Source organism: Athene noctua, chromosome 15, assembly GCF_965140245.1.
Source record: "Athene noctua chromosome 15, bAthNoc1.hap1.1, whole genome shotgun sequence".
Classification (NCBI taxonomy): Eukaryota; Metazoa; Chordata; class Aves; order Strigiformes; family Strigidae; genus Athene; species Athene noctua.
The window spans coordinates 3,824,280-3,841,173 of NC_134051.1; the positions used below are offsets into that span (position 1 = coordinate 3,824,280).

General features: G+C 38.2%; 1 protein-coding gene across 3 annotated transcripts in view; it reads left to right on the forward strand.

Annotated features, from left to right (window-relative positions):
- CREBBP (CREB binding lysine acetyltransferase) overlaps positions 1–16,894 on the forward strand; it is a 96,377-nt gene that overhangs the window by 17,951 nt on the left and 61,532 nt on the right. The gene's annotated exons all lie outside the window — the stretch shown is intronic.

Sequence of the window (16,894 nt, forward strand, 5' to 3'; positions counted from 1 at the left end):
GTGGAAGAAAAAGAAGAAAAATGTCCAGAATCCGATCCCTTCACCTGCTCTCAGAAATAACTGGGATTCATTTCATCTAAAGCATCATAAGCCAATATTGTTAATTTTGAGCTGGACTTGCCATTTTAAGGCAGCTCTTGAAAGAATGAAAAGTATGCCAGAAATGAGCATGGTAACTCCAGCTCATGATGCATGTGCTTGCTTAAGCTGAAGGTGGTGGATAAACCTTACTCCTAACCAGTTTGTAAGGGAATGAAAAATAACTGATGCTCAGTGTCAGACAGCCATAAGGCACTGACATCAAGACAAATTTTTCTTACATTGGCAGAGAGGGATTAAGGCAAAATACTTCCTCAGCCCTTAGACACATGAGCAAAGAGTTTCATGTGATCTCTGGAAGAAGCAACCTGTCAATACAAGTTAAACAATAGCTACTAAAGTCATAGTCGTGTTTTCTTGGAAGTAGATAGCATGTTCTTGATAGCCTAGAATATTTTTGGAAGTAGGGAGTACAGTAGTCCCTGAAAATGTTTTGTGAATTAAAGATACAACAACTTACTATAGAAAGGATTTGAATTCTTCATTGCTGGTGACTGTGCAATTTGCATATTCAGATTTATTTAGAGTGCCTGCTTTGTGATTTTTGACTTGTCTGAGATCATCTGGAAACCTGAGGAAACCTCTCTTCTATGCTACTGTATATATCTCTGCTCCTTTCAGTGCCAGACTCCTTTCCTGTAACAATTTTGCTTGTAACTGTGGCATTTTGGCCCTGTTTCCTTGGCTGACACTACAAGGATAGCTTTCATTTGACAGGGTTGAAGTTCTTCTAGAAATCTGCTTAAAAGAGTAGAAGGATTCTTCTTTGAACAGTTATCAATTGGTGGGGGTAAAAGAACAGATCGTCTTGTCACAGTAATTTCCAGTAGTAGCAGAATTGTCCTTTTGTGTTGTACCATGTTGTTTTGTAAAGTCCATTAAGTCCAGAAAATATGTTCAAATTATCTAGAAAATCTTTTTAAATTAGAGTTGTTGTTTTAAGATTGTTGGTTGTCGACATTAAGCAGTAGCAAAGCTAAGCAGATGGTCTATTGCTTCCATAGAAATGAGCACTTCATTGCAGGCACGCTCTGTGCCTAATACTCTCCTGTTGGTGTGAGAGCTCATCTTTTTCAAATGAGGGAGATGAAGCCTTCATGTAGTTCGTTGTGGCTTGCAAGAGCTTGAAGTTGTGTAGATTAGATGTTATATAGTCTCTTGTTGAGATGCATTCCCTTGTCCTAATACTGCTATCAAAGCTTGTGGAAAATCAGAAGAAAATTTTGGGAAGTTCCCATTCATTTTGGTTGGTTCTCAAACTTCCTTTTGCACTAATTTAAGAGTTTCGACAGGGATTAACCTAATTGGTACTTTTGTTCTTTCCCTTAAGAAGTAGTAATGTCTCACTGAGATGAGTTGGACCCCTGAGTGTTTTCTTTTTCATGTGTTTCCAAGGTGTAATGCCTCCTTATACAGTTCTATAAAAGGAATCACCTTTTCATCAGTAACTTCAGAGCTGTATCACTCCAATGAGGATATGCTGGTACCCAGCAGCAGAAATTTAGGAAAAAATCATGGAGTTGTATGTGACTGATAATCTGCAGAAGTCATAGCTTTTAAGCTGCAGTGAAACTACAGCTTGCTTGGGGTTCCTTTCAGAGTGTTTGTAGAACTAATAAAACTACCTCAAGGTTAGTTTTCTTCCTGAAAGGTGCAGTTTAATCAAACATGTTATTGGGCTCTGTATGCCCCAGAGAAGGATGTAATTGTTTCATCAGAGCTTAGTCTGAATCTGTAAAGAGTTCAGAAGAAAATGTTGGTTTATTTTCATACCTAGTTATGAGGATTGCCACATTATTGTTTTTCTTTGTAAAATGCATTTTCAAGATTGTAGATTTTAAGTAATCTCATTCTACATATTTTGAAAAATCTAAAGGAATATATTTGTATTGATATAAGCTAGAACCTACCTGGCAGGGAGAAACTGGGAGAAAAAGGTTCCAGTGTGGTATTTCAGGCGGTGATCTGGTAGTAATGAGTTTAGTTACAGACTTCCAAGTGTTGTGTACAACTAATGAGTTTTCATTACCTGTGCATGTATGTATTTAAGTCCCACTGGAAGTTGGTACCAGCAGTAGGATCGACATCAAAATCTTAACACATTCAAAATAATCACTATTTTGCACTATTGTGCAAAACCAGGTCTGTTATGCTGGACTTTTGCGTATGAGTTCAGAACAGTTTTTTCTCTTAGCTGTATTGGCCTAATCTGTTTGAATAGTGCATGCTTTCAGCTTTTAGTCAAAATAGCCCCATAGCAGTGCATGTTGCAGTAGAAGTTTCAGATTAAAGAGGAGGAGAAACTCTTACCAGAAGTGAACTTCAGAAAACAGTAAAGCCATTTTTATGTCTACCAAGAGAATAAACAGTTGTGTCTCTTTTTTTTTTTCTTTTTTTTTTTATTGTTGAGCTATAAAAGAACTGAATTCTGTTATTTGTTGTTTCTAGGCTGGGTGTATATATAATACATGTGCCTTTGACAAGCACATTTGCAGTTTTGTTCCCTGTTGTTCACTGAGTGCTGTTTTGGTGTTGGATATTAATCTTGAGTAAATTTAATAACATAATGAGCTATGTTAAACAGCAAGACTTCTGATACAAGACTTAAGTTTTGTATTACGTTACTTGACTTGGTGTTTTGAGGAATCTATAGTAAGGAAAATTTGTGATGAGAAAAAATGAAGCAAACTATTTATTTAAACAGATTACCCTGTTGATATTGCTAAGTAGCAGATTTAGATACGCTTGCTGATTGTGAATTAAGCCAGCTGAAGATGTTCTCATTCCTTTGCAGTTCTGTGTGTTTTAGCAAACTGCTGGTGCTGTTTGTTTCTCTGGTGACTCTCAATCTGTCTGAATCTGCCTGAATTGTATTAACATGACTTGGAGTTAATTTGCTTCTCATCCTCTAAGTTGTCCGTACTAGGCTGCCAAGCTGTCTCCTAGCAGACCATGCCTCTGGCAAACACAAGTAGCCTGTCCAAATCGTATTCCAAATAATTCCGCTTCCTGGTTTCAGGGGAGTCTTAATAATGTTACAGACTTGACCATAGCTGCTTGGTCCTCTGTTGAATGACTACCACCAAAACAGAATTTTTACTGAGAAGAAACATATGTGCTTTTATAATAATACAAACAGAAGAAGGATATAAATATATAGAAAACACATAACAGCAAAACTCACTGACTTGTAGTAAAACAAAAATATCTGTAATGCAGTTTTGTTTTGAAACATGGCCATGCAAAGTGGTACTCCACAGATGAGTTTACTCTGATAGAGTGAAGAGATTTGGTGACTTAAAAAGCTCACTTACCACAACTATTACTCCTGGCACCTGAAATCGAGTTGTTTCCTGCTTCTAGTACATGAGTTAAATTTCATTTGCAGTTGTGCAATGTCATTGAAGATCTTTGAAGTGATAGTCACTTGGCTGCTATCTTCTGCTTCTGCTTAAGCAGGTTTCTAGGTTCAGTTTGGCTCTAGTGCTGCAGGGTGAATGCTACATGAAATGGAACAGTCAGTCTTCATGGGGGCAGACCACAACTTGTTTTCCCTTCCTTCTGCTTCCAACTCGGGCAGTTAAAAAGCCCGTCTCTTAACTTGCATGGCTTATCACCCAGCTGGCAAAAATTAAATGTTTGTGGTATCTTATCAGAGTAGAATTGTGCTATTATCTTCTACTGTGGTAACACAACACAAACATTAAGGAATTTGTCACTGACTCTAAATCATATTGGTTACTGTCTTGTAATTCTTCAACTTTTGTTGTTGGAGTGGGGTTTATTTCCAAGTAGTGTATCTGAAAGAACGTTTTGGAAATAAAACTAACTGAACTAACTTATTTTGGAAGCCACAGATTAATAGCAAGATTTCCAGTGTTTCAGAAGGTTTATTAAAATGACAGACTTTGAAGTCCTTAGTAATAGATGTGACCTAAATGATTTCTTTCTAGGTTTTAGACTGTTTTCACATATCTTCCTGCTGCTGTTTGACTTTTTGAATACACAGGTTAAAAATTACTCTGATATTGGGAGAGAGGAAAACCTGCCAACTTAAATGTTGGTATGTAGAAGTTACGAAATGCTGGTTACTTCAGTCAGAAGGAAATGTTTTTGTCATAGTGACTTTCTTAATAGACTCCAATCATGCATATAGATGCTATTTCACAGGAGCATTTCTGATGACAAGACCTTCTAGTGGGTCTTGAAACTTCTTACTTAAAAGATAATATTTGTACTTGACAGTAAGCTGTGATTATATTGGGAATCCTGTAATTGGAATTACATACAGAAATGTGTCAGAGCAGCTGATACTAAGGTCTGAAAGCTAAATGCTGGTGGTCTGTTTCCTTAAAAAAAAAAGCAATGCAGGAAACTTGAAAATTGCTATAGCATGTTATATGCTATATATCAGTCTACCTATGAAACAGATCAGGAGTGAAGAAGCAGTGGGAGGAGGCCATTCTCCTGTGGCTTCCACTTTGATGGAATAGGACACCTTCTGCCGTCGGACAGAAAAATAACATTATGTTTGAAACTTGCACTCTGGAATTTAGAAATCCTCTCACTTGCCTAGGGGGTTGAAATCTCAATAGAAGAGGCTACATAGACCATGCCCAAGTCTACTTTATAGTGGCCAGATTATTTTTAATCTTTATTTAAAGATTAACTTTTAAACTAGAAAAGATGTTTCAATACACAGTTGCCCCCCACATAACCCCTCAAATCCTGAATTCTTATTGACACAATGAAAAATGTGAATCACAATGAAAATACAGCATGTTAAATAGAGGAGCATCTTTGCCAAAAGGGCCTATCTATGAAACACTTTCAGAAGAGTAGTATTTAGCGGTCTCTGAGAGATGATGCTGTTTTGGGGTGGAAAGGTTTTGTGTTTTCAGAGTGTCTGGCATAATGCTGTCCTGTCTGTGTGATTTTTTTTTTTTTTTTTTTTGTAAGAGTATTTTTTAAAACAAACAGAAAACAAGTACCCTTTGAAACTTTTGGCAAATTGATTAAATTAAATAACTACGTTTACAATGGGAGGATCTTTGTATCCTGGAAATGGAAAAGCGTTGGAACATCACGAGTAAAAGATAGGATTTCACTCGGAGTGAGCTGTTTGCTTCCTTAGTCTGATATTGGACATCTTGGGTTAAAATACGTTTCTGGGCTAAAATACGTATTGGATAGTACCATGTGCAGGCTGCTTTCAGTGAGAAGTGTGTGTGTACGGGTCTGGTTTGTTCACGCTGTTCAATTTAAACATTTGCTTAAAGACCACCATCAGATGTTGCATTGTTTAAAAACCTGTTGAGAAGTTTCTTGATAGCTTCACATAAATTGTTAAATCTTCAAGGAAAGCATGTTTCTTCAGAAATACAGGAGATTTCAAGATAGCTCTTAAAGTCAGTATGCTGTTTCAAAATAAACATATTTGGCTTTTAAAGGTACTTAAAAATTATTTCATGAGTGTAAATGATTTATAGATGTTTCTCCATAGTTATTGTTAATGTCAGGCTATGATACTTGTGCTGAGTGGTTGCTTTGAGTAAACTATATTGATTTTTTTTTTTCTTTTAATGTATTTAATATAACCTGTAGTGTACATTTGTTTCTTGTCTATTTGATCCCCCCCCCCCGCCCCTTCTGGATTGAACTAGAATACTTACTACTTTTAGAAGCACAGTCTCTCCCTTCAGTGTATCCACTTTTCCTTTAGGATTCAAGTCTGGCAAGGAGATTACATACAAAGAAATGAAACAGAATACCTCTTTTCCTTGTATTTTTGAGATGCCTTTCCTGTTACTCTGTAGAACCACTATTGCCTTTTTCCTCACCCCTGTAGAATATTGTATCACATCACACAGGCTGCCTGATAATCTATCTTTGGCCAGCTTCTGGGAGATAAATGGGAAAGAATCTCTTAAATAGTGCTACCAGTTTTTCAAAAACCAGCTTATTCCTTATAATACTAAATTTTTGGAGCATGATGTGCTCTCCTTTTGCATGGCTGTCTCCAGCCAAGTATAGGAACTTGTGAACTGTTGAGGTGACAGCAGACACATCTGTAAATTCTTTTGTGGCCTGTCAGGTTCATTTTGAAAGGCTAATATCTATAATACAGAAAATAAAGAAGCAAGCGTGGACTTTGTGTTGAGATTTGCTGTTGGTTTAGAAACCTGCATTTGGCTTGATGGTGAAGTACAGGAATTGGGGGAGAACAGTGATATTTGAGTTGAGATCCAGTGTTAGAAAATTTGATGTGATTCAGTGTGTTTTAGCGCACGCTGATGCTTCTTCAGGAAGTAACTCAAAGATTTTTGGCCTGTGAATATACAGTCAAGAATCTGTAGAGGTATATCTTAACTGAATTTCGGTCTTTCAAAATCCTCTTTTTAAGTGTTGTTGAAGTACTGTTTGGGTCCGAACTAGATTTTCTTGATAAAAAAACCTTTGAAACATCTTTAGTAAGTTTTGAGGTTCTGGTTAACTTCCTATTCTTACATCGTAAGAATAGTTCTTGTTTATCTGAAGTCAGTCACTTTTTCTGCTTGGCACTGAAAAAACTTGAAGCAATTGAAATATGTGGATCAGTTGCGGTTAATTATCCATTAGAGCTTTGAAGTTTTTATGTGCAGAGGTTACACTCATTACAAAATAAGGCTTCTGAGCTTTATTTTTGATTCGTAAGTACAACAGTGATGCTCAGTGCAGAAATTGCTTTGATTCTTCCTATAGTATATTCACTTGTATTAGTACTCAGGCTCATGCAGAACTGTGGAGGCATTTTCTTTCTTCAGGCATATACACTGCAAGCATATGATTATTTTCTTTTTTTTTTTTCCCGGAAAAGGTTAATTTGTAGTTAAATGTATTAGGAGTTTGTTCTGTATCTATCCAGTCATTTGTAAAGAGCATTCTCCCAAGAAATTTTATCTTTTGTGTTTCAGTAATTATGCAGAAATGTTTGTGCATTTTTTTAAGTGGTCTCATTTCTGTGGAATTCTTAAATTTGTCTTTGAGCTCTGTGAAATGCTTGGAAGAGAATTTCAAATCTTATTACAAGTGGTAATAAAACACCTGGCTTCCTCTTAATGGGATTTTAAAAATTTTACTTCTAGCTTTACCAAATCATTCATCCTGTAATAATGGATGGAGTAAATTACAATTATTCCTGGGCAATTGGGTATTTTCCTTTGAGTTAGTTTACTACTGAAGAGCAATACACTCTAAATGCTTCATGAATCTGTTGTGGTAGGCTTTTGTTATAGCAGTTAGCTTAAAGTAGTAGGAAGGTGGAGACTTTCAGCACAAGATAGACTTCTTCTCAATGCTGCTAGCCAGATCATGATTTAATTCTCAAAACTGATTCTTGAAATGTTACTTTTTTTAAGGCGTTCTTGTTACTCACTGACTTCAAAAGTGAGTATTTGTAAATTAGTATTTTTGTCAAACTGCCAAATCTGCAGATTGGTTTAGGTGAGGAGTTCTCACCTCAGCTGAAATAATAGGATCACCACCATTCTTGCACTGAAACTGAATTCACTTTTTTTTTTCTGGTAACACCACTGGCTTTCTGCCATAAAATGATTAATCTTTTCCTTGCTTCTCCATCTGTCCCTCTGGCATATACATTCCAAGCACCATGGTGACTTTCTTTTGGAACATGTTACTATAGGATGAAATAGTAATTAGTAGAGACTTACTTTTTTTTTTGTCAGTAAACAGATACAAGATGATGCCAACATAGTAAAGAAAGCCTGTCCTTCCCACTTCACAAATGAACATAAATTCCTAGTGGACCTATCTTTTACACTTCTCTGAGAGCTTTAGTCGGTTAAGTGGACCTTGCTTCGTGTTAGAGATTTGTGTTTTGTACCAAAGGGAGATAAGAGTCCAAAGTGCGAAGTCCTCGGCGTGTGCCTGGCTGGAAAGCTGCTCTTTTGTATGGAGCGTGCGAGCAAAGCGGCTGATTGGAGTGGTGGCAGTAGCACACAGGGACTGAGGAGGGATTAGCTCTCCAGGTGGTTGATGCCAGATCATAGTGGCTCTGAACTTGTGCGTGTTAAACTCATCTGGGAACCGGTGGTGAAGCAGTGCAGATGGCGAAGCATAGGTCTCTGTCTCTTGTCGAGTTACTCCTCTGGACAGCAGTTCTGTCCTCAGTGTTGCTTACTAACAGTATTAAAAGCAGCTGAACTGTCTATCAGTCTGAATTTCTGATGCTCCTCCATTACTTAGAGCAGATCTACTCTTGCATTCACAGTACTTTTTGTGCTTTAATTGACATCTTCTGAACATGAGACACCTGACTGCTTGGTTTCCTTGTCTTGAGAGAAAGATAAGAAAGATCAAAGGGAAGAAAGTTAAAATTCTTTAAGCCAAGTAAGGTGATACACTTCTTGGTAGCAAAATCATTTCAGTGGATGGGAAGAGAGAAGGGGGACACAATGCTGAGCTTTTTAACCGGGCTGCATGTTGAAAGCCCAGATTTGAAGTAGGTGTAGTAATTTGACAACAAGGGATTTGTAGACTTAGTCCAATAACGGAGTGTTCAGTGACTGGCTTTGTTGAGGTCCATAAAAGAGGAAAGTAAAGGGTGCAAGGGATTGCATGGCTTGGTGGCAGCAAGTACAGAAGTTCTGAATCATCCCTGTCCTGTAGTGACTCACGACTGTGACTGCTTGGTGCAGGAGCAGTATACAATTTCTGTATACCCAATCATTCTGTTCATGCTGAACCCAAAGGATACTACGATCTGTGGGTTGTAGTGGGAAGTGCAGAGTTTCCATCTCATGCCAGCTTGCTTGCTCAAGAAAAAAAAAAGAGAGAAGAAAATTGTCCCTAGCATCAGTGATATAATAGGGGTTTTTGGGTGAAGCATGTGAGATGCTGAGTAGCAATGGCTCTAGAAGGGTTGGATTATTTATGCACGGTAGCTCTGTCAGCCTAGGGCTGTTGATTAGGTATAACCCTAAAGTTACAGCTCAGGCATTCAGAAAACTGAATCATAGTTTATAGGTAGCTTTTGAAAGATAGAACTTACAGTCTCCTCAGCATTTATACGTAGCTTTTGAAAGATAGAACTTACTGTCTTCTCAGCATTTAGCATGTTATTTCACACTGAGTTGCTTTGGTGATACAGCAGGAGGAAGTAGGGGGAATGTCCTTCCTTGCAGTTATAAGGGATTTAGAAGAAAGCAGTAGTGAGTGACAAATATGTTACTAGAGCAATTTGTACTGTTGAACCAGCAAGATCTCACATATGCAACCCTTCAACATTACTGTTAGTTTGTGAAGATCTGGCCTTTTATCAAGACAGATCGTATCTAGGATGCCTCTGCTCTCTCATCTTTCCTCAATTATGACATTCATGTTTTTTTTTCTCTGAAATAATTTAAATTATTAATGTGGAGCTTACAGTTAAATTGATTTTAGCTTTTGTACCATAGACTAAGTCCAGAATAATATAAGAATAGTGGTGACTCACTAAAAGGCTGTCTGTGTCTTCCTCCTGTAACTGTTTTGTGAGATTCAGGGGTATGGGAACAGTTTGGTGGGAAAAAAAGGCTCTGAGCTTCTGATTATTCTATTGCCAAAACAGATCTGAGAGTAGCATAACAGTAGACTGGCTGTGTATCCTCACACTGCCCCTGTAGAGGCTGTAGTTCTTCACAGAACCCCTCCCCAAGGGTCTTCTAAACCACTTCCTATCGTATTTTCAGCTCCCTCCCATGTCCTCAGATAATCTTTCTGAGGTGCTGACAGGACAAAACTGGCAGTAATGGTGGCTTGTTCAGAGCCCTGGATATGCTGTCTGCTGCTAAATGAAGAGGGTAATGGCAGAGGTCTTTGTGCCTTTTCTTCATGGAGGTGTTAATCTGAGTGTCATAATCTACCTGTCTATCTCTCTACTCAGCAACCTTAGGCATTTAATTATCTGTGAGACCTTTAACAAAAATGAGTCAAATTGACCAGTGATTTCCAAAGTGATTAGAGAAAAATTGATTTAAGAAGGAGGAGATGGGATGCTGATTGTCACAACACTATTGCTTAAGCCCAGTTTCCTTATGATACCTAACTAATAACAGAACTGGCTTTGTGATCCTGCAGTCGATGTTAGTCTGAAGAGGCAATTTAATTGCTGCTGGCCTGAGTGAATGAATGAAATTCTGTCTTGCAGTCAACCCTGTCTCTGATCTCGAGTTGTTAGAAGAGCAGTCACCTGAAGTTGCACTTAACCACGCTCAGTCTAATACAGTTCTGTGATGCAGAGGAGGATACAAAAGTTTGCAGTTTTTGGCTTCTGTTCTGCACCTCTGCTTTCCTGGACTTTGATACTTGTCTCTGGGTTTGGTTAATGGACTTGGCAGCTTGGTCAAGATTAGATCATTTTTGCTTCCTGAGATAAATTTTTCTTCTCACCTTTTTGTATTGTCTCTAGACAAGCAGAAGGGAACTTCTAATTCCCCTTTCTATTATTGTTTCATTTTATAAGGAATTAAGCATATAAAAATGACAGTGATACAAAGTCAACCATGATACCTATGATTATAGGCCTTAGGGCTTTCATGGATTAATTCCTGTTGATGAGTAGAAGCACATACTATTTAGATAAAAGATCTTAAGAATTTCAGTGGTATTTGGTCACTTACATTATTTTTTTAATGTTTGCTTTGAAGCTATAAAGCTTCAGCTCTTACCTGTTATGTCTTTGCTAAATAGAAAATATTTGTGTTATCACCTTTCTGTTATCAAAATTGGTACTTCAGGATCACTTCAGGCTTCACCTTAAGCAAATTAGTAAGCTTAAATAATAAGCTAGATAAATTGGGTTATTAGGTTGCAATTAGGCTGTCTGTTGTAGCCATGCCTTTAAGTCCTTTGAATAGTTCTTGAGACCTCTCAGAATCCTGTCATTTTTACATATTGTCCATGAAAAACTAATACAGCATGATCTTCGTCATTGCAATAGCATTCACATCAAGCCAAACACATAAAGATGTTGTCACTTTACACTTACGCAGTCTTCTTTTCATACCTCCTGTTTCATATTGAGAGCTCAGATTTGTTGTTTAAAGCATTTGCAGATTCACAGCTTTCAAAGTCCAGCCAAGCTTGTCTAGCTTCCTTCCATTCTAGGACAGTTTTCTAGTTAAAAATCTAGTAGGTACCGAATTTAGTATTAACAATATCTATTTTTAGTTTACAGGATTGGATCATAATCAGATTACTTCAGCCAGGCTTATTTTCCACTGAACCCATGCTGCTTTGAGTTCTTTGATTCTCCTATCAACCTTTCAGTATTTTTTCTGCTGTCAGACTAGTCCACATCTGGTGGTATTACTTGGTTATTCTGGCCAAGTGTTTCAAAACATTCTTCCTTTTTGTACAGAAGAGTCAGTGCTTCAAAACTTAACAAAAAAAATCAACATTTAACTTGGAGATAAGTTCTTTTTCTGGACTAACCTGTCTGGACCAACTAATTTTAAAAGCATTAACTTCTCGTAGGCAGCAGTGGTGCAAGATAGAAAACCAGAAGTGTTGTCAGAAGTAAGTGCTGCTCCTGATAGTGATAATGAACTCTGTCCTGCCAGACCTTTTATGATGTTTGGAAATCCTGGAGTGAAAGTTGAGTTGGGGCAACAGAAGAGAGCAGAGTTTCTCCAAGGAAAATTAGTAGCAAGGAGCAGAACTGTATACAGTTCTGTGGTTTATGACAGCATATTGGAGGGGAAGCTAAAAAAGGGATTCTGACTAGGGAATTATGTGCTTGTAACAGTGAATGGTTTTTGCAGCATGTTGTACTGGTTGCATGTCCTGGAAGCCTCGGAGGAGTACATGGTAATGAAGTAACTCTGCTTGAATGAGAGAACTGGCTGTAGTGGTAGAGGTGAAGGGACACAATAAAAACTTAGAGTAGGAGGAAAGGACAGGACAGGATTTATTTATAGCCTAGATGGTTCATGTACAAAGAGGGAGTAGTTCCTTGATGCTGGGCTAGAAGAAGCAGCACTGTGGTATGTCAGCAGTGGTAAAGAAGGGAGGAAAAGAGTAAGCTTTAAAAATAGAAGAAATGGCATAGTACGAAGATCCAGTTTGGTCTGAAGGTATTTTTTAAATTAGATTGGTGAACTTCTCATTTCTGTCATATCAAGTCTGAGTTGCACCATCAGATGAGGTATATAGATTTGGTCACAGACTTGATCTGTAATATCTGTGAAACTCCAGGAACTAGAGGAAATTGAATTGCTGTTCTGCTCTGAAAATAACTAAAAGCAACACAAAGAGAAGTACCTCCCACACCTGCTGCTGAGAACATTGCAGTGTGAGATATCTTGTGTAGTCCAAGTCAGCTAAACAAAGGTTCTGAGTTTTTTCAGGTTGGAAGTTTGTACATTCCTTGGTTTGTGAGAGTAGAGTGAAATACCCTATTTCCCATCCAAGTCAGTAATAGATTCCAGTATCTTAGAGAGTTGCCATAGTGATAAAAAAGGGAACAGAATCTGCTGTCTTTCTGGGATAGCAGAATTATTAAATTAAATGCATCTTTTCCATTAAAGGAGAGTAGCATTATCATATTTCTGAGAAGAACTGTTTTAGACTAGAAATAGTGTGTTTAAGCTGATGTCCTGCATTAATCATGTTACTACTTCAGGCACTTCTAGCTGTGACTTGTGGTTCTGTGCTGGGGTGGTTTATAGCACCCCTGCACCTCCCCCATTGCAATTGATGGAACAACTGCATAGAAAACACCTTGCTTGTGAAAAAGTCGGTTTTACTCCATCAGAAGCCACTGCAGTTGTGACCACAAACAACCGGGTAAGAAACAAGAGTTGCACAAAATTGCAACACAGAAACAGGAGTGTAGAAGGTGAGTTGACAGAGGATGAGGTGGGACGAAAGGTGCCACCACTGGCTGGAGTGTGGAGAACATGGCCTGCAGAAAGTGGTCGTTGCATCAGGTGGGAAAAGAAAATGAACTGACAGTTAAGTCAACTGATAGGAAGAGGAGGCAACAGGGGAGGGAACATCCTTAAGCTTAGAACAAAATGGGAGTGAACTGCAACATGACCCAGGTTTTTAGAGAGAACCTTTCTGCTTTTGTTGTAATGGAAATGCACCAGCTACCACGCTGATACATTGAAGCTTGAGTAGCTCTGTGATACACATCTGTGGCCATTCCTCGCAGGTAGAAAAAGAAACAACTTGCACTGGATTGCTTTATGCTTTTGTTCCTTTTAGGAAAGTAAATTTAACGAAATTTAAGCAAAGTACAAGTCTTTCTGATGGCTCAGAGTCCCGCATAAAAGCAACAGTTCTTACCAGGGTGCTAACTCCCATGTTCTTGCTGGTTTATCTTCTTTGATGACTTCTAAATACCTAGTAATCTTCCCCTGAACTACTTACTTTGGGATCAGAGTTCCATTTCAGAAATATAAAAACAAAGGTCTTCTGAAGATCTGTTTCCCCACCTGCTCCCTCATTTCACATAAGAAAAAACCTGGGGGCCGAGGCAGGAGCCAGAGCATTTGAGCCTTCCGACTCATTTGCTTCAGAGCTGCTGGTTTCAGTTTGCAGAATGAATAAGCAGTGTAAAATCTTTACTACATATAGGCTCAATCATCTGACTACATTTGCCAGTTGTTTTCTGAGATTACAGTTAGCAGTGGGTTAGATAAAGTTCCACAGAAGCTCCCCTGATCTCAGTGTTCAGATACTTAACCAGGAAATGCCAGTTAATAATGCCTTATGCACTTGGATGTCTTTCAGTGTTTAGTATGCAGGGGATCTGCCTGATTCTTCCTTTCTTCCACCTCCTGTTTCTTGCCTTCCCGCTGGCGAGGAGCTGACAGTGGTTTGCTTTGCCTGAGTCCCTACCTGACTGCGTTTGCTGGAGGTGGTTGCTGCTGGAATAAATGCCGAGCTGCTCCTTCGGTTACCAGTAACAGCTCTGAAACACTACTGATCTTAATGCTGTTTGGCAGCAGGTTGTTCTGCCACTAAAACTCCTCATTGATCCCAGCCTTGGTTGAAAACTGTTATAAATAGATAAAACAGTTCATTAGAGCAGTTCTTGCATTGTGTTGTGCGCTTCTAATATTAACTCCTCTGAGGCAAAACCAAGTTTAAAATTACCCTAAAACTTCAAAGCTCTGTGAGATTAAATAAACTTGTCTTGTGTATGGTCCCTCTCGATTTTTGTCTCCGTATTTAGTTCAGGGATTACCACGTGGAACAGATAGGTCTTTCCACCTTTTCAGATTTTTTTTTTTCTTTAAAGCTGGATTTAAAAAAAAAAAATCCTTGGCAGTTTGTTTCAGTGGCAGTAATTTACAAAAATGAAGTATAGGTTAAAGGGCATATCTAATGTTTTACAATGGTATCAAATTTATGTGCCTTTTTAAGTTGTAGACTGGTATAACTCCTTAGCTTTAGGTTCCTTTCACTTACTGAAGCACAGCTTTAGACATCGAAATACTGTCTTGCAGAGAGCAGGTTTAAAAAAATACAAAGTTTCAAATGGAAGCTACTTTGCTTCCAGCCTGATTTCAAAGGATAACAAGGCATTCCTTAAAATTTCAATCAAGTATCTATTATTTAATGACCACCTAGAAAAGGAAAAATTATTCTCATCATATTAAGCACTCCATTTGGAAGACTTGAAAGGTTGCTTTGTTGTTGTATGGAGTTGTGATATATTGAATAATGACATCTATTGAAAATGAAATACTAAAATGTGATAAACCAGGTTTGTTTATCACATCTGTTAGAACTGCAGTTCCTTAGTGCTTTTGGGATGTTCTAGCAGTTTAGAGTTTTAACAACCTTAAAATGAAATTTTCAGTTGTCTTTTGAGACCAAAATATTTGTAATGTTTTTCCTAAAAATCTATTTTTAAACATTTTTCCTTTAATAAAAAAAAAAATCTTTCCTGATAGTGAAAGAAACTTGAAGAATACTTCTCTGTTTCTTTTGGAGCAAGAACTTTAATTTGTGTAAAATTTGCTTAGCATTCTCACTGCCTAAAGAAAACCTCTCTTCTGCTTTTTGAAAATTCAGCTGTGTTTAAGATTCTGACACAGAGGCTTATTACATTGCGCAAGCTCAGCACATCCATGTTGGGCAGCTACATTGTCTGCACTGAGTCTTTTCCACCTCCTCCCCGGTGGCTGAGCATGCTCCAGCCTCAAGCTGCGAGGGCGAAGAAGCCCAAGTAGGGCCATGGAAGTAGTGGAAATAGGTTAATGTGTATGCAACATTTCTCTCCCAATTTGGGCTCACCACTGTGCTTTCACCATGGTGGTGGGGCTGTAGGGGCTTGTAGGAAGTTGTAGCATAGCAGTGGTTGCCAGAATAGTCAGTACATTACTCAATTTGGAAAAAAACCTCCACCAAACCTGCAAACCAGTTCAAAGAAGACGAGAAGGACCAAGTTAAGTCGTCCTGCAGGCAAGTGACATTTGTAGTTGAAGATTTAGACACAAGGAGAAAGTGAGTAACAGCCAAACAGCTAATGCTCCTATTTCTGGCCTCTGAAAGGTTTAAATAGTCAGTCATAAGCTACTTTCTCGGAATCTCACTTTTAGTTTCAGAAATTTTCTCCACTGTTAATCTGATAGGCTATCATAGCATTAATGAATAGCTGTAGATATCAGATGATCCTTTCTCATACCTTGTCAGAAATAGCGGGTTAAGTGAGTAAGTTTATTTAATACTTTGCTGTTCTTCAGAGAAGAGCTGCCAAAATGCACGTTGTAATACATTAAAAAAACTAATTTATTTGAACATAACAGTCCTACAAAACAAATACAGAGATACAGAAAATAAAATTCTTGATATTTGTGCAATGTGATGGTAGCTAATACCACTTTTCTTTAAAAGCAGTGTATTATTAAGCTTTTGATGCTGTTAAACAGTTGGGATTTTTTGGTCGTATGCTATTTGAATTATTCAACTGTACTCGGGAACACAGCATATACATGATAACCTCTTACATTGGCAAGTGACAGCTTGTGCTTTTTTTTTAATGGGTATATAGTGGGTCAGATTATTCTGTAAAGATGTAACATTTTGTACAGTGGAAAAAGGCTTGAATCTGGCAACAGTCACTCTGCAGGATGCAGGTTAAGGGAGTGTTTCCTAACATAAAGCTGCTCTGAGTGTGGCTAGGCCAGCTGTCTGAAACCCAAGTGTACAAAGTACACTGACAAAGAGGACGAAGCACAGTCAAATTGTTTATTGGACTCTGCCCTGACATAACATACCGTTCCTAACCAGTGCTTCATCAACTGGTCATTCAGCCTGATTCCTGTAAGCATGAAAATCAACCACTGAGCAGTTCCTTATTATGAGGCTGTTACACTGATAAGCTGACATGCGTGGTCCCTCTTCCAGCCACGGGACTAGTTCTCTTCAATCCCTGCTGGTGAGGGAAGTGAAGAGACCAGGACCATGGAAAACTAGTGTGCTGTGTAAGGAAGGGCTAGAGAGGTCAAAGGAAGGAGAAAATAGGATTTAATATTTCAAATAAAGACTCACTCAGTGGTTGGATTTATATTTAAGACATTCTGACAAGTGATAAAGTCATCTAGAAATCCTCCCAGTGTGAGGTAGAGGGGAGCACAAACATGATCTGTCAACTTTTATTTCCTCTTTATTCAGAGGGGGGAAGGAGAGTCCTAGTCTTAGTCATCCTCTTTGAAAGAAGTAAATTCCTGCTAAAATATCTTTTCAGGACCTTTTGTCTGGTGTAATATTAACTGACTCAAGTAATAGAGATTTCACCACT